Source organism: Sorex araneus, chromosome 3, assembly GCF_027595985.1.
Source record: "Sorex araneus isolate mSorAra2 chromosome 3, mSorAra2.pri, whole genome shotgun sequence".
In the NCBI taxonomy this organism is placed as follows: domain Eukaryota; kingdom Metazoa; phylum Chordata; class Mammalia; order Eulipotyphla; family Soricidae; genus Sorex; species Sorex araneus.
The window spans coordinates 149,582,594-149,601,123 of NC_073304.1; the positions used below are offsets into that span (position 1 = coordinate 149,582,594).

General features: G+C 40.4%; 1 protein-coding gene across 11 annotated transcripts in view; it reads left to right on the plus strand.

The window, feature by feature from the left end:
- The window catches only part of PDE4DIPP2 (myomegalin), a 241,916-nt gene that overhangs the window by 136,334 nt on the left and 87,052 nt on the right, over positions 1-18,530 (plus strand). The window lies entirely within an intron of this gene.

An 18,530-nucleotide genomic window follows, 5' to 3' on the forward strand; every position in this document is an offset into this window, starting at 1 on the left:
ATTTATTTATATAAATAATATACAAATAAATAATAAAATAAATGAAGTCAGAGAATCTAAGGAAGTGAAGGTCACAAAGCATTTGTTCTCTTCCTCAGAGAAGACACCCATAGAGTTGCAAGGAAATTCTAGTAATGATTTCATTTGCTGATATTATTCCTTTCCACAGAAAAGTGAACACTTTATAGCCAAGAATCTTTTATTTGAGAGTAGTGGCAACAGCAGTGATAGTAGTAGGAGTATTCTGACTTTGGCGCCACACCTGATGTTCTCAGGGGCTACTCTTTACTTGGTGCTCTTGGTGGAGCTCAGGGGACCATGAACAAAGCATGCACTCCAACCCACTGAACTCTATCTCTGGTCCTAACCTGACATCATAAGTCAGGGCTTTCTGATTCATGCTTTGCATGTAGGGTGCAGTTGAAGTGAGATCTTTGAGAACTGAAGATCTCTCTCTAGCCCTCAATGTACCTTTTAAGTAAAATAGTTCTGGGGGTAATAAAGCAGAGGAAAATTATCTTCTTAGAAAGGAAGGTCTAGATATATTATTTTGTTTCTTTTCTTTATTTTCTCTCCATTTTCACAGTACACTATTTATATATCTATTTGGCTTTTTGGGTCATACCTGGTGATACCCAGGGGTTACTCCTGGCTCTGTACTCAGGAATTACTCCTGGTGGTGCTCAGGGAACCATATGGGATGCCAGGGATTGAACCCAGGTCAGTCGCATGCAAGGCAAACACCCTTCCTGCTGTACCATTGCTCCAGCCCCCTATTTTCACAGTATAATATAAGAAATATTTATTAATGTAATTTTACCAGGGTTGGTCTAAAAACTGAAACAGAAATGGCCTTTGTTAAATAATCAGAAACACTCCCAAGCAAACAAAGCAGTAGAAATCATTCCCTTTGCTCCTGGTTTGGAATCCAATGGAAGTAGCACTGTATGCAGTGAGGCATATTTCCTAAAATAGCAAACATTCCAATGTTACCATGGAGAGATCTCAGGAAGAGGTCAAGGCAAGAATGTGCTCTGAATATTCAAGGCAGAGACTGAAAATCTTGCAGGGATTAATAGTTTAGGTAGCTCCAATTCATTTTCTATACGGGAATTATATTTAAAAGAAGATTTTCAGTGTCCTCTTCTTTAGCAGATGAAACCAGAGATTCATTTGTAAATGCTAATTTGACATCACTGTCTCCTGCACAGAAAATATTGTTGGTAATATTTCTCAGAAATAAATAGATCTTGTTGTGTAAAGCAATAATAGTTTCGACCATTTAGAACTGAAAAAAGGTGGAAAAATAAAAGGCTCTTTACCAATTTATAAAAATAGTTATTAAACACTTTCAATGCACAAGGTATGTTAGTGATAAAAGGGGGACACAAAAATGTATGCAGTTTAGTCTCTAACTTCTAAACATTATAACTGAATTGGAAAGTAAGAGTAACTAATGAAAACAAAATACAGAGAGAGCTGCAGAGGTGGGTGGAAATTTAAAAATTCTTCTGGTCTGTGAAAAATTAATAAGATTTTGATAAAATATCAGAAGGAAAAACATTGTTTGATTCATTCAATTATTATTACTTAGATCTAGGAACATGCAGTTCTAAGTATCCCAGAAGAAAATTCATCACTTCTTTTTGCTTTGCTTTTGGTCCATAACTGGCTGTGCTCAGAAGTAACTGCTGGCTCTATGCTCAGGGATCACTTCTGGCAGTGCTCTGAGGACCATATGCGGTGCCAGCGAGCAAATCTGGGTCAGCTGCATGCAGAGCACACACCTTACCTATCTATCATATCTTATCTTTTTTTTTTCTTTTTCTTTTTTCAGTCCCCTATCATATCTTATCTATCTTACCTCTCATACCTGTCTCTCGGGTCCTGATAACTAGTAGCAATATAACTAGTAGTATAACTAGTAGTTAAGTAGTTTACTAGCTAATGCGGAGAAGACAATATGAAGGAGTGACACAAAAATTACTACAACTATGACCATCTAATCTTTGATAAGGGAGCAAGAGATGTGAAGTGGAGCAAGGAAAGCCTCTTTAACAAATGGTGCTGGCACAACTGGACAACCACATGCAAAAAAATGGGTTTAGACCTTGACCTGACACCATGCACAAAAGTCAGATCAAAATGGATTAAAGACCTCAACATTAGACCACAAACCATAAGGTACATTGAAGACAAGGTCGGCGAAACCCTCCACGATATTGAAGATAAAGGTATCTTCAAAGGTGACACGGAACTAAGCAATCTAGTAAAAACAGAGATCAACAAATGGGACTACATTAAACTAAAAAGCTTCTGCACCGCAAGAGATACAGTGACCAGAATACAAAGACTATCCACAGAATGGGAAAGGATATTTACACAATACCCATCAGATAAGGGGTTGATATCAATGGTATATAAAGCACTGGTTGAACTCTACAAGAAGAAAACATCCAACCCCATCAAAAAATGGGGCGAAGAAATGAACAGAAACTTTACCAAGGAAGAAATACGAATGGCCAAAAGGCACATGAAAAAGTGCTCTGCATCACTAATCATCAGAGAGATGCAGATCAAAACAACTTTGAGATACGACCTCACACCACAGAGACTAGCACACATCCAAAAGAACAAAAGCAACCGCTGTTGGAGAGGATGTGGGGAGAAAGGGACCCTTCTTCACTGCTGGTGGGAATGCCGACTGGTTCAGCCCTTCTGGAAAACAATTTGGACGACTCTCAAAAAATTAGATATTGAATTCCCATTTGACCCAGCAATACCACTGCTGGGAATATATCCCAGAGAGGCAAAAAAGTACAATCGAAACAACATCTGCACATGTATGTTCATCGCAGCACTGTTTACAATAGCCAGAATCTGGAAAAAACCCGAATGCCCCAGAACGGATGACTGGTTGAGGAAACTTTGGTACATCTATACAATGGAATACTATGCAGCTGTTAGAAAAAAGGAGGTCAAGAATTTTGTAGTCAAGTGGATGGGCATGAAAAGTTTCATGCTGAGTGAAATGAGTCAGAAAGAGAGAGACAGACATAGAAAGATTGCACTCATCTATGGTATATAGAATAACAGAGTGGGAGACTAACACCCAAGAACTGTAGAAATAAGTACCAGGAGGTTGACTCCATGGCTTCGAGGCTGGCCTCACGTTCCGGGGAAAGGTCAACTCAGAGAAGCGATCACCAACTACATTGTAGTCGAAGGCCATGTGGGGGAAGGGAGTTGCGGGCTGAATGAGGGCTAGAGACTGAGCACAGCGGCCACTCAACACCTTTATTGCAAACCACAACAGCTAATTAGAGAGAGAAAACAGAAGGGAATGCCTTGCCACAGTGGCAGGGTGGGGTGGGGGGGAGATGGGATTGGGGAGGGTGGGAGGGACACTGGGTTTACGGGTGGTGGAGAATGGGCACTGGTGAAGGGATGGGTTCCCAAACTTTGTATGAGGGAAGTATAAGCACAAAAGTGTATAAATCTGTAACTGTACCCTCACGGTGATTCTCTAATTAAAAATAAATAAATTTAAAAAAAAATAAATAAATAAATAAAAGGAAAAAAAATAAAAATTTCAAAAAATTTTTAAAAAAAATTACTACAACTGCAAAAAATTCAAAGACAACTTGAAGTTAGGGCAGGAGCAATGGCACAGTGGGTAGGGCATTTGTCTTGCATGCGGCCGACCCAGGTTCGATCCCCAGCATCCCATATGGTTCCCCGAACATCTCTAGGAGTAATTCATGAGTGCAGAGCCAGGAGTAACTCCTGAGTATTGCTGGGTGTGACCCAAAAAGAAAAAAAAAAGAAAACTTGAAGTTAGGAGGGAATTAGGAAAGTTGTTTTAAAGAAAATCCTTGAAGTTTGGATTGATTTTGACAGATGGAGGTGGTAGTGATAGGATAGAATATTCTAACTGGTAGGTGAGATGCAGAGCGGGGGACGTTTTGGGAAAGAAAGCAGTCATTCACATAGAATATATACAGAGATAAAAGGGAGAACAGTGAATTTAGATTTAAAAATAGAGTTAAGCTAGGGTCAGGAGGCCCTTAGATGTCAGGTTGATAATTTTATGAATAGGGGACTGGAGCGATAGTATAGTGAGTAGGGTGTTTGCCTTGCATGTGGCCAACCTGGGTTCGATCCCCGGTATCCCATATGGTTCCCCGAGGAGAATTCCTGAATGCAGAGCCAGGAGTAACTCCTGAGCATTGCTGGGTGTGACACTCCCCCAAAAGAACTTTATGAATAGGTTAGAGAAATAAATACCTAGAATCTTAACAATGGGATGAGCACATCCTTTTGCATGCTAGAGGCATCCACAGAATTGCAGAGTCCCTGAGCAATTATGTAGGCACTAAATATTGTTGAGTGTGGCCCCAATTTTTTATCAAAGAACAAGTCCCTAAATATCCTCCTTATTGTGCTATATTTAAGCTCTTTTACGAAGATAGTCTTTGTAATTGAAAGGTGGGATAGGGGCTGAGAGATAGTACATCATGCTTTGCCTTGCAGCAGTCAACCTGGGTTTGATCCCTGACACCCGTATGGTCCCCCACACTCTGTCAGGATGAGCCCTCAATGCAGAGCCAGGAGCAATCCCTGTGCACCATTAGGTGTGGGAACCCCATCCTCAAAAGGAAGTAGTAGAGGGGGGAAAAAGCTGATTAGATGAATTATTATGGAACTCTATTTCTTATATATGAGGCTATTATAGCGTAACCAAGAACATAAGTTTTGTGCTAATGCAAAAGAATAAAATAAAACCTTAAGCTATAAATAAATAGTTCATTTATTCATTCACTCATTCATTTAGATATTACAGACTGGGACTGTTTATTAGGTGCTAACCATGGCCCTCAGACTGGTACTGTTAGATAATAGAAATGAGTAAGAATAAGAAATGCAGATCTCAGGGTCGGAAAGATAGGATAGTGGGTAGGGTGCTTGCCTTACATGCAGCCAGCCTGAGGTTGACCCCTGAGATCTCATATAATCCCCTGATCTCACCGGGAGTGATTCCTGAGTACAGAGCAGAAGTTACCCATGAGCATTGCTGGGTGTCATCCCACCAAAGTGAACGGCAGATCTCTTCCCCACAGGGAGTTCACATTCTATTAAGGGAGAAAAATAAATAGCCAAATAATTAAAAACTGCAAATTCTGATACATACATTAAAGAAACCAAAAAAAGCAGGAACTGGCAAATTTTATTTTTCAAAGATCAGAGAGTATCTATGGTTCTTGCTTTTGTAACACATAAACAGCCATGCCACAATATATAAATGAATAAGTATTATTATGTTCCAATAAAACATTATGTACAAAACACATGGGGACCATCAATGCCCATCAAAGAATTCATGAAGAAAATGTAGTATGTATACATGCATACAATATAAAAATATTCAACTATAAAAAAAAGGAAATCTTGCCTTTGGAACTATATGGATATACCTTGGTGGCATGCTAAGTGAAATCTGTCAACTGGAGAAAGACAAATACTGTAAGATCTCTTATATGTGAGAAAATAAACAAACAAACTGAACAGAGAACAAATTATTCATCTCCAGAGAGGTACACTGTAGTGAATGTGTATGTGTAAAATAGGAGAAAGTGATTAAAAAGTGCAAACTCCTAGCAAAGAAACAACTCATAGGCTGGGGCTCAACAAGTAGTATAGCACGTAGGGCACTTGTCTTATGCACAGCTATCCCAGATTTAATTGATGGCACCCCATATGGTCTCTGATCCCTGCCAGGAATGATTCCTAAGCACAGAGCCAGGAATGAGACCTGAGTATTTCTGGGTGTGATCCAAAATCCAATGAATAAATAAATAAATAAATAAATAAATAAATAAATAAATAAGTAAGTCATGGGGATACAATTAATGTTATGGGCACTGCACTGTCATCCCGTTGTTCATCGATTTGCTTGAGCGGGCACCAGTAATGTCTCCAAGTGAGACTTGTTGTTACTGATTTTGGCTTATTGAATTCACCATGGGAAGCTTGCCATGCTGTGCCATACAGGCAGGATACTCTCGGTAGCTTGAGGACTTTCTGAGAGGGAGGGAGGAATCAAACCTGGGTCGGCTGCATGCAAGGCAAATGCCCTACCCGCTGTGCTATAGCTCCAGTCCACCATCCTTAATACTATATTGTATATTTGTAGGTTGCTAAAAGAATAGATCTTAAATGGCTCATCACAAATACAATTTTTGTATGTAGAGTTGTGGACTATTTAAATAGAAATATTGTGATTTTTAATACTATTAACAATAGTTTCATGGACCCAGCATTTCAATATTATACCCACCACCAATGTCCAATGATCCCTCCCATCTACCCCCTCGTTAATGTCCTTGTGATCCCTCTCAGTGGTTCCTCTGCTTCCCTCCTCCAGTGTCCAGTGGTCTCTCCATTAACACCCCCTCAACACCACCCTGACCTCCGTAAACTCAGTACTGTGGACCAACTTTCCAATTCTATAACCTATGTTTTTTTGTTGCTCACTTACTATGTTTATATCCCACACATGAGAGAGACCATCCTGTTTGTCCCTTTCTGTCTGACAAACTTCATTCAGCATTATGCTCCCTAGTTCCATGCATGTTACATCAGCCCGTTTTATCCTTTAGTACCAGTGCATAGTATTCTGTTGTGTAAATATGCTACAACTTCTTGATCTATTAATCTGTAGGTACATAGTTGGAATGTTTCCATACTGCAGTGAACATAGGTGTGCATATATCCTTTTGAATGAACTGTTTTTGTGTTTGTGATTTGAGGGTAGGTGCCATGAACAGTAGTTCTGAGTTGTATGGGAGTTTTCACTTTTCCAAGAAATTTCCATATTGCTTTCCATAGTGGTTGAACCAGATAACATTCCAAGTTAGAGGATATTAACTAGACCTACATGATGATTACTTTGCAAAGTATACAAATACTGAATCATATAACTAAAAGCTATGTTCTATGTTAATTTTATTTTAAAAGCAAAACCAAAAAAAAAAAAACCCAAAAAACCAGATGAAGGTTGGATTTGGCCCATGACCCATCATTAGCTAATTCCTAATAAGAGAATTAAGAGGAGAAACATTATGGAGGGAAGATAGAATAAAAAGTCCAGTCTTGGACTGGGGAGATAGGTGATAGAGCACATGTGATAGAAGTTGAATTAGATCCCTGGCACGATAGCGCCCTCCCAAAACCTCTAGCACAGTGGGACTATACCTGGTGACCTCCAAGTAGCACTATGGCTGCTTTTTAAAAAGTGATAATCTTGAGGTATCTCTGACACATCTCACATAAATACAAGTAGACATTTTACTATTTAAAAGTTGAATACTTTTTTATAGGGCTGGAGCGATAGCACAGCGGGTAGGGCATTTGCCTTGCACGTGGCCAACCCGGGTTCGAATCCCAGCATCCCATATGGTCCCCTGAGCATCGCCAAGGGTTATTCCTGAGTGCAGAGCCAGGAGTAACCCCTGTGCATCACTGGGTATGACCCCAAAAATGCAAAAAATAAAAATAAAAGTTGAATACATTTTTAGGTATTTGGAAATGTGAAAGTTAAGAGGAGAATTCTGGGATAAGTATATATAAAAATGGATATGACATTTAAAAAGAGAAAAAATAGAATTGATCTTAATTGAAAACTTACAAAAAGGTTTGTAGGGATATGATTCTTGAGTTTGTCAACAATTATGCAGAAAATAGCACTTTTTTAAACGTTCTTTTAAGGCTGTTTGATGTTACCCTGTGTTCTTGTACTAGCCATGTTTGTGGGAAATTGAGTTTCATTCATTTGGTACTTCCTCCTCATTCTTTCAGATATGTGAGACTGAAATTTCCTGCCTGAATTTTATCAGGTGCCAAAGCATTAATTTGACTACTCTGATCCTTGGTCCCCCACTGAAGCACCCTGTGCCAAAAAGCAAAGCAATTGCTTCCTATGTGAGCATCTTTCATGAAGTTAGAATTCCTTGACCAAGAGTCCAGTTTCTTCAAATTACCCACTGGTTGTCCCCTCCCTGGTCCTGCTGATACCCCAGGATATGAAATGAATATGGATTCTTTTTACTTTTTCACATCACCCCAACCCTGGCCTCTGTACAATCTGGGCAAAATTTCACCCACTCCTCTTGTGTTGACCTAAAACACATTTCTCTTTCTTCTTTCCCCACTGGGGCATTTGCTTAATGGCTTAATCTCAATTGGTTTTGAATTTTATTAAAAAACATAACAACAAAAACCACAAGTGCATTTGACTTCAGACAGCCTCTGTTCAATGTTCTGCAAAAATTTTTGAGTCATGAGAATGATATCAGACTCCATCAGTTTCCAAAAAAGTGGTATGCAGGGAACAAAACATTCATATACAAATTTATCCTGTCACCCTTTGCTTAGGTGAGAAATAGGAGAAGAGCTATAAGGATAAGCATGAAGAATTTTTCAGAGATAATGAAATACCTGATTAAGGGTTTGAACTTCATTCTATAGGAGGTAGACAATTAAGAATCTTTACTATGAAAATTTTGGAAAAAGTAGACAGGATTATTAGAATGTTAAGTATGTAAGATCGTATGACTTGGTTAGGGGTACAGGTTCTAAAAACAAAGAAAGCATAGAGAATGTAAAGAACAATTCTAAACATGCCAGAGATATTCAGAAAAAGTATTAAAAAGAATCTAACATTTAGTTAGACAGGCAAGGATTCTGAGAAGTTAAATTTGAAAGCTCTTTAGTTTACAAGTTTTTCAGTTACAGAAAATGATATGCTCACACTCATTTTTCTGGCTCATTAAAAAATTATTTTATTAAAGTTGTTCAAAGTAATAAATTACATTCAATGTTTCAACATTAATCCCACCACCATTACACCTTCCCGTCACCATTATTTTGAATTTTTCCACCACCATCCAAGCCTGCCCCAAAGGCAGATGCTAAATAGTTTATTTTGTATTGCTTGTAATGAATAATTGACTGAAAATGGTCCTAAAAAGGTTTCCTTGGAGGAAAGTGTGTGAAAATTGTTGTATCTCATCTTGGAATAATTAAGCTCCTGTATTAAAGAACACTGACAAATTGTTAGAGTTTTGAGCCTTGAGTACTAATATGTGTGTGCATATATATGTGCATGTATAGATATATATTTTTTTATCAAGATTGGCTTTCTTCTACCTTACACCTATCAAATGTGGTGTGCTACTCTATCAGTGGCATTATGTATGTGATGTCTCATGCCGTACACTACATAGGGTGCTAGAACTGGAGGTAAGTTTTTCAACTGGGGGCTTGAGCCATAGTACAGCAGGTAGGGCATTTGCCTTGCATGCGGCCAACCTGGGGTTCGATTCTCAGCATCGAGGTGTTCCCCCGAGCACCTCCAGGAGTAAAAAACAAAAAAAAAAAACAGTTTTCAACTTGATGGTAATTTTGAGATCCGGGGGCATCTCTACAGCGTGTTGCTCTCTTCTGAAATTCATATGTGAGTTTCTGGATCATGTCTGCTAATGTGCTTAAATGGTGCCCAGAGGCAGTGAGGCACAGGGAGATGGGAGAAGGGGCCCATTCTCAACTCTGAATGAGCCTGGAGATTTCAGTCACAAGTCCCCATACCTGGGTTTTCCAGTGGGTTCGAGCTTATGTGTGGGGGCTCAGGGCAAGCCTGTTAAGGTCAGTTGTGTATGTGGGAGCAACTGGGTTCTGGGAATTTGCAGCTGCTGGTTTTTTTGGGGGGCAGGTAGAGGGACACACCTGCCCCCTCTCTGAGGTGCCTGAATAAAATTAGCCTGTCACAGGTGGGAAGACATCTTGCAGCATGCTGCTCTCTTCTGAGATTCATTTCTGAGTCTGGCACATTTTTTCATAACTTTTGATTATGTTAGCCACCCCTCTCATTCCTGAATTTCTATACCAACTTTGGTTGTAGAATAGCTCCAATTAATTTTCCCAGTAACCCAATTTATCATGACCGAAATAAAAGAATTTTTCAGGTGGTTTCTTTTTATTCTTTTTTTCCCTTTGGTTTTGCAAATGGACTCTTCAATTCCCAGTTTGTTTGTTTGTTTGTTTTCTATTAGTTTTCCAGGTCAAAAGTCTTATTATCATTTATAATTTACCCCCCTCTGTCTTCTTTGCATGTCATCAAATTCTACTGTTCACTTTGAAATGATTCTCACATTAACCAACTTCTTTCCATTTCTGCACCAGATCATTATTACCTTGCATTTGAAGCATTGTAGTGTCTTTTAAAGCAGGTCTTACTGTAACCACCTAGAAATCGCTCCATGAATTTCTAATCCATCTGGTAGTCTGGGCTAAACTTCCTAAATGGTTTAGTTTAGTTAGGTTTAATTTAGTTCCAACATGCTCTGCTCAAGTCTGTAACATAAAATTCAAATGATCTTGCCTTTTTCAAGTATCAACCACGTTCTAGTTATTCTGGCTTACAATTGACCCTTTCAGCCTTTTCTTTGAATGAGCCATTACAGACAACTTGATATATGAAGGGATGAAATTGACCACTTAGATAGTCTACATTTTTTCAGCATCACCTTTACCTACAGGCTACTCCTATATTTAACCCATCTTCTAATACTTTTAATAATAATATCTTTTCTATTTTTTGAGTCTCTTTGTTTCCACTTTTCTAAGACCCATCTCAAGTGCTGCTCTCATCTCTTTCAAGCATATTAATCTCTATAACCTATGAAGCTATGTATTAAATTTATCAGTACTATTTAGTTTTACAGTCAGTTATTCTAACAGGAGCATTCACATTCTCTTCCCTTCACGAAGGGGGAAAAGTTCACAAAGATGGAGGAAAAAAACCCTGAAGTTGCATGAATTCTTGCTCACAATATGATTGACTTAACATCATTGAAAATTTACTTAAAGAGCCCATGTATTTGATAACTTAGGTGACTCATATTTATTATTTTAAGATAAGTTTTTTGGAGGGCTAGAGAGACAAGATAGTGGCTAGGGCACTTTCTTGTCTATGATTAACTTGGGTTTGATCTCCAGCATCACTTACGGTCCCTGAGTCCTCCAGGAATGAACAGCGGTAAGCCCTGCCCTGAGCACAACTGGTTGTGCCCCAAAGATGGATTCTGTTGAAAAGCAGAATACTACCACCCACATTTGAATTGGAAGCCTGGTTTTGAAAGTGCTTCAAAGCATTGTGTCATTCATTAACTAATCCCGTTGCTCATTGATTTGTTCCATCGATTGGGGCACCAGTAACGTCTCACATTGTGAGACTTATTGTTACTGTTTTTGGCATATCAAATACACCACGGGTAGCTTGCCAGGCTCTGCCATGGGGGTGAGATACTCTCGGTAGCTTGCTGAGCTCTCCGAGAGGAGCGGAGGAATCGAACATGGGTCGGCTGTGTGAAAGGTGAACACCCTACCGCTGTGCTATCCCTCCAGCCCTCATTAACTAATGGAAATCATAATTGTTTCTGACTACTTAATAACTGCATGATTTAGACTATAGTTAATGACAGAGTTTCGTGCATGCAACAATCCAACAACACATATGCCCTCCAGCAGTGTCTGTTTCCATCTACCATAGTCTCCGTGCCTCCATGATCCTCCCAACCCCTTCCCTTTGCTGAGGTTAATCTCAGTCCTGCAGACCAGTTCTCAAATACTGTTGCCTTTGGCCATTTGTTACTCCCTCACTTGTTTCTTTCCTTTACTATGTTTCTTTTTATCTCACTTATGGGAAAGATCATTTTGTATCTGTCTCTATCCTCTGACAAGCTTCATATAGGCGGATACTCTCCTGATGCATCCATGAAGCAGTAAATTACATGTTTTCATGTTTTCTTAAATCAGATAGCATGCTATTGTGTATAGCATATACCTTAGTTTCTTTATCTAGCCCTTGGGATATTGTAAGTAGTGCTTCAATGACCATAGGTGCAAAAATATCTTTTTGGAATAAAGGTTTTGGGATCTTGGGTCCCAGAAGTGGAATTTATGGGCTACATGGAAGCTCAATTGTAAGGTTTTTGTTTTTTTGTTTGTTTTTTGAAAAGTTCTCCAAAGAGAACCAGATGACATTCTAACCAGCAGGGAATGGATGAGGGTACACTTTCCCCTAACTCCATGCCAGTTCTGGTTGTTTATATTCTTTTTGATGTTGTCAGTCTCATTGGCGTGGGCAATACTTCAATGTTTTAATTTGCATGTACCTGATAATAGAATTATTCAGAGCATTCTTCACATACTTAATGACCTTTCTTGAGAAACTGCTCATTTTGTTTCAATATTTTTTGATGCTTATTTTGTTAAGTTTTACAAGTGCTTTATATATTTTTCAATGAAAAATTTATTTATCTTTGTTAAGGGACTTACAATATTGTTGATGATGGTTTCCCATGTACATAATTTCAACACCACACTCACCAATGTGCCCACTTTCCTCCCCCTCCCTCTCAGCCCCTTCTTCCCCCACAAAACTCAGTTTCTTGGATCAGTTATCTCTTTGTGTTGCCTTTGATTTTTGATTGCTACCTTGCTGTGCCTCTTTAAGTTACATATATGAGAAAGGTCATTCTGTATCTATCCCTTTCCTTCTGACTTAGCATGATATCCTCTAGTTCCAGTCACATCAAGGCAAATTGCATGATTTTTTTCTCTTTCTTAGAATTGCAGTTTTTCATTATGTGTATATATACGTATGTGTGTGTGTATATATATATGCATATATACACACACACACACACACACACACACACACACACACACCACAACTTCTATTTTTTTGCTTTTTGGGTCACAGGGGTTACTCCTGCTCTGCACTCAGGAATTACTCCTGGCAGTGGTCGGGGGGACCATATGGGATGCTGGAATTGAACTCGGATCGGCCGCGTGCAAGGCAAATGCCTTACCTGCTGTGCTATCGTTCCAGCCCCAATATACCACAACTTCTAGATACATTCATCTGTCACAGAGCATTTCAATCATTTCCATATTTTGGCTATCATACTTTTACATATCTTGGATATTAACCCCTTATTGGATGAGCAGTAAGCAAATATTTTTTCACAGTCATGGGTGTTTCTGACTTTTTATAGATTCAGATAGCACAGGGAAAGTAAGCATTTGATTATAGTTTTACCACAAAGCATAACTGGTTTTACTTTGATATTCTTGAATGTTCACATCTGCTTTAAGTTTCTCTATAATCATCATATTCTTTTTCCGGCTTTGAATAGTTTTTGAGTAATTAGAACAGTTATTTACAATGTTGCTCCTAGGGCAGTGGAACCTAATACTTGTTTGGGACACTGGGATTTTCCACTCCTCTTAAGTATCTTAGAAATTCCCTCCCAGTCCAGAATTAGGTCTTAGAACCTGTACCACACAGTGGGTATAAAGTAGTTATGGTTCTAAGAGATACTTTCTAGGCCCTGAAACTAGAGATCTAAAGATTTAGATAGATAAAAGATCTCTACTATGATATTTAAGACTTGTTTCAAATGAGGATCCAGTTTTCTAAATACAACAGTTTCATAAGCATCATTCATAAGATTCCCTATTGATCAGTGTGTTTTATTTACCTGCAGTATTGCAGTATTTCTGATCTATCATTGAGATTTTTCTGAAAATAATTTAGGATAGTTCAATTTGGTGGTTTTCAAAATGTGGTTCCCAGACTGCAGAATTAGCATGATCTAGAAATTTGTGAGGAATAAAAACATTTGGGACCTACCTCAGATTAATTAAATCAGAAACTGTAGGCTGTGAGTCTCAGCAATCTGTTGTTTAACAAGCCCCGCTGGTGATTCCAAACCATACCAAAATTGGACAAACACTATTTAAATACAATATAATTATCTTGTGGATTTAAATATCAAGGGCCAGATATAAGAGATTAGGTCTACAACATACAGCATACTTTTCAATCCATCCAGTTTATATATGCTCATATATAAAATTAATAATTTAATCATGATAGCTTTATTTATTCCTTTTTAATTTTTATTGAATTATACTGACAGATTAAAAAGCTATAAATCTAAGTGTCAAATTCAATGATTTTTGATAATATAAATTCCCATATTGTTACCTAGAATAAGACACATTTAACCATTCCACATATATTGTGCCTCTTTCCCACCCTATCCCGTTCCCCCTATAATCACTTTTTGAACTTCTATAGGACTCTGTGTAAAAACACAAAAAAGAAAAGAGAGGAGGGGGGGCACCACACTGGGCACTGGGCAGTGGCGCTCTATCTCTCCCGCCGCCTGCGTTCGAGTTCAGTAGTCTCCAGCTGCTTCCCACACCCCGGGGAAGTTGATGGCGATGATGAGGCAGGTTAAGGAAGGAATGGAGCCAAGCTGGTTGGTCTCAGTTGCTGTTTATTCCATTCCCATCTCCATTCTCCTCTGATTCTCCTGCTTCTTCCTCCCCATCCTACTTCATTCTCCTTCTCCTCTGGATCTGGATCTCGATCTAGCTTCTCCAGACCTGGCACTGGAACTGGCCCCGGCACTCGCCCCCAACCCACTCTCACAGCCTAGTTAAATCCCCAAGCATGGGGCTTACACATAGGCGTGGTCACAATCAATAGGGATAAAGTTCTTTCCCTCAGGGGATGCTTCTTCTAGGACAGATTCTCTTTCAGCAGGACACCCATCCAAGAGCGGAATCCCATGGGTGTGTTTCTCCTCTCCTTGTCCAACTAACATATAAGCATTCAAAATATTAGTCATTTTGTCTGGACATAGCAAGAGACGCATTAAGCTTACAGAATTGCTCTCCTGGGGTCACCTGGATCTCAGACTACAGTGCTCAGGCCAGATTAGTCTTTCCTATCCCTAGCAGGGTCCTAGTCTCGTCGTTGCTTTTGGATCATGACATGACATGTCCATGACCAAGCTCTTAACATATAGTTAAGCATTAGGCACTTTGGCCAGGCCCATCTCGATGCCAGGGTAGCACATAACTCACCGCTTGCCCTGGATCCATCCTGTCCCTTGTCGGGACCCTGCTTTTGCGGGTGCTAGGAAGTAAGGGCAGCTGAGGCTTAAGTCGAGAAAGCAGATGCCCGGGAGTGAATAATATTTGAAGCCAATTAAATCCCATGTTATCAAAGCATACAACAATTGTCTTTCTTTGTCCATACAAAAAGGACATTGCTCTAAAGTAAACTACTCAAAAGACATAAGGAAAGGAGAAAAGGCAATATTATACAATACAAGTTCACGTCCTAGCAAGGTCTGACCTTACAAATTAACAGTCTGATTAGGGGAAGAGTTGATTAACTAGTTGGGGAAGGGAGCAATAAACAAAGGAATGGGAAGCACCTTGATGCTGTGATTGATATACCTAAGCCTAGTGGCAAGGGGAACAGGACATACCAAGGTAGTCTAGAATAGTTTAGAGATTATTACCAAATAAGCCTAAACTCTGTGGCAAGGGAGAAAGGACAAACCAATGATATCCTACAGGACTCTTTTTTTATTTTTCAAAACTGTTTTGTTTGTTTGGGGCCATACTTGACAGTGTACAGAGCTTACTCCTGGCTCTGGGCTCAGGGATCACTCCTGGTGGGCTTAGGTTACCATATGGGGTGCCAAGAATTGAACCCAGGTCAGTGGCATGAAAGGCAAATGCCATGCCCACTGTACTATGTCGTTGGTAAATTTTTTTGACCCCCCAAAAAGATAAGATTCATTTTTTCCCTTGATTTAAAATAATCAAGATCCACACAAGACATACTGTCTCACCATACTTTGAAATTCATTCATTTTTGTAACAGAGTTCTGTTTATCAATAGTATGGCACATTATGACTGTATCAGTGTTTATAATTGAAATATCTAAGTAACATTTTTGTCTTATCACAAAAGCATTATTACAGAAAGTTATGAAATAGACAAAATAAGTAATTTAACTCTTCAGACATAATCACTATTTGATAACTGCAAACTTTCCTTTACATATAATTTGTGCATAATAAATATCATCATCATCATCATCATCATCATCATCATTCTGTTGATTGTCGAATTTCTTAAGCGGTCTCAGTAACATCTGCATTTATCCTAGCCCTGAGATTTTAGCAGCCTCTCTTTACTCGTCCTTCCCAATGATGCTGCATTGGAGTCTCTTTCAGGGTCAGGGGAATGAGACCCACCATTGTTACTGGTTTTGGCATATGAATACACCATGGAGAGTTTGAGAGGCTCTCACATGTGGGCAGGAAACTCTCAGTAGTTTGCTACGTTCTCCCAGAGGGAGAAGTAGGCTATAAGATGTTGCTTCTGGGAGCTTGGTTTTAAGTCTCTGGATGTTGGTGTTGATGGGATTACACAGCTCCGGGGCAGTCCCTGGGTGTGACCGCCTAACTATTAGAAAATGGAAACTCTGGGTGCAAGAGGCTCAGTCCCGATCTGAGCAGGCTTGGAGATCTCAGTCCTGGGTCCACACACCTGGGTTCCTCTGCAGGTACCTTCATACGTGAGGCTCATCTGAATGTGTGGAGAGGGACCTTGAGCATGGCTGTGGCTAGGCTCTGAAGGTCTTCAGCTGCCAGGGCTCTGCTGGGGGCAGGGAGGGAAACTGGAGCCCACCCCCTCCAAGGGGCCCCAGGGAAGACAGCCAGGTGCTCGGGCAAGAGACTCTCTGTGTTGCTCTCTTCCGGGAGCTTTGTTTTAATGCTCTGGATGTTGGTCATTGGTGGGATTGGACTGGAGCGATAGCACAGCGGGTAGGGTGTTTGCCTTGCAAGTGACTGAACCAAGTTCGATTCCTCCGTCCCTCTCCGAGAACCCGGCAAGCTACCTAGAGAATCCTGCCCGCATGGCAGAGCCTGGCAAGCTACCTGTGGCATATTCAATATGCCAAAAACAGTAACAAGTCTCACAATAGAGACATTACTGGTACGCACTCGAGCAACTGGAAGACAGTGCTACAGTGCTACCAGGTTACTTTCTGGGAGATCCTTCATCCAAAATATAACAATGGTAATATCATCCTTGAATTCTGATCTGGAATTACAATATTTAAAGTATATCAAAGCAAAGTGCTTCACTGTCTTGGTCTCCTGCATATTTCCTGTCACTGGTTAAAGCCATTGGTGTTTATTCGCATAATAAATATAGATATGTATTACAAACTTTATCATTTCAGGTTCATCTATTTTTCTCTTTTGGTTGATGATGTTTTTCTCATTTTGGTGTTATATTCTCTGATGCCAAGAGGCCAGTCCTGGGTTAAGTGCTCCTCTAAGTAGTGCTCAAGAGACCATGCTGAGAATGTTTCTGGGGTGCCCTCATGCAAAGCTTGCACTCTAGAACTTTGAGTAATCTGTACCTGGGTTCAAATTTTTATTAATTTTGATACTATTGTGTTAAATTAGGAAGGACAGTTTTACATATACAATATTTCCTAGAGATTATTTTCTGAGTTCTTAAAAATTAAATACACGAACACATATATTCTGAAAATTGAAATGATACATGGTAAAGTAGAAGGGGTCAGATACATCGTTTGGGGTTGAGGTGCGTGCTTAACCAGGTGGCAGACCCAGGTTCAGTGCCCAGCACTGCCTATGGTTGCCCCATCACCACAGGAGTCGTTCTTAGCTTAGAGCCAGACAAAAGGGCAGTTGCTGTGATTCTTCCTAGAAACTTTATTTTACACTCTCAGTTTTATGGTCAGGACATGGAATATTTAGGTGAAATCACATATGCAATGCTCTGTATGAAGCTCTAAAGACCTTTCTCGCCACAGGCTTAGCCTTTTCATAGATCAGCTTCTGCCTCGCCTTTCCTAGCAATTTTGGGCAAACGTCTTTCTCAGACTCTTTATCTTCAGCCTTGCGAAATTCCTTCGCTTTCTTCCCTCCAGGGTTTCTGGAACACCAGGAACCTTCCTTTCCTTCTTAGCTGGGTCCCAGTGAGAGAAGGGGGTGCAGGGTGGATTTCTGCAGGCCCGCAGCCCCAACACCCTGGCCTCTCGCTCAAAGAAGTCTTTTGTCCTTTATGTTTGTTCTTCCCAGCTGGGAAGGAAAACTAGGACCTGAAATCTACCCGAACCCGAGAGTTTGTCGGTGGAAATCTACCCGCCAGTGTCTACCTCTTTTCAAAAGGCCGTTTTCTTCCCTATTGTCGTTCACATCTCGGTTGCACCAGCCGCCACCTCGGGGACACACGCTGGACACTCTCAGAGGGCCACTTTACCTCCCTTTTGGTTTCTGCCTTTAAGGGGGGGTGGGGAATCGCAGGAGCCGGAGCCCCTACCCGCCCCCACATCAGAACCACCTGTCTTGTTTCTGGGTCCTCGCGACAGTCAGGGGGTCTGAACACGGTCCTAAACCCTGTGCTACCGACCCCTACTCATCATCTCTCGCTCCCCTCCCGCTCCCGCCCCCGGGGCCTCCGAGTCGGACCTGGCGCGGGGCGGGGCGCGGTGGCTGGCGCGGGACCGAGGGAGGCGGCCGAGTACGTGGCACTCCCCGGGAGCCGGAGGGGCCGG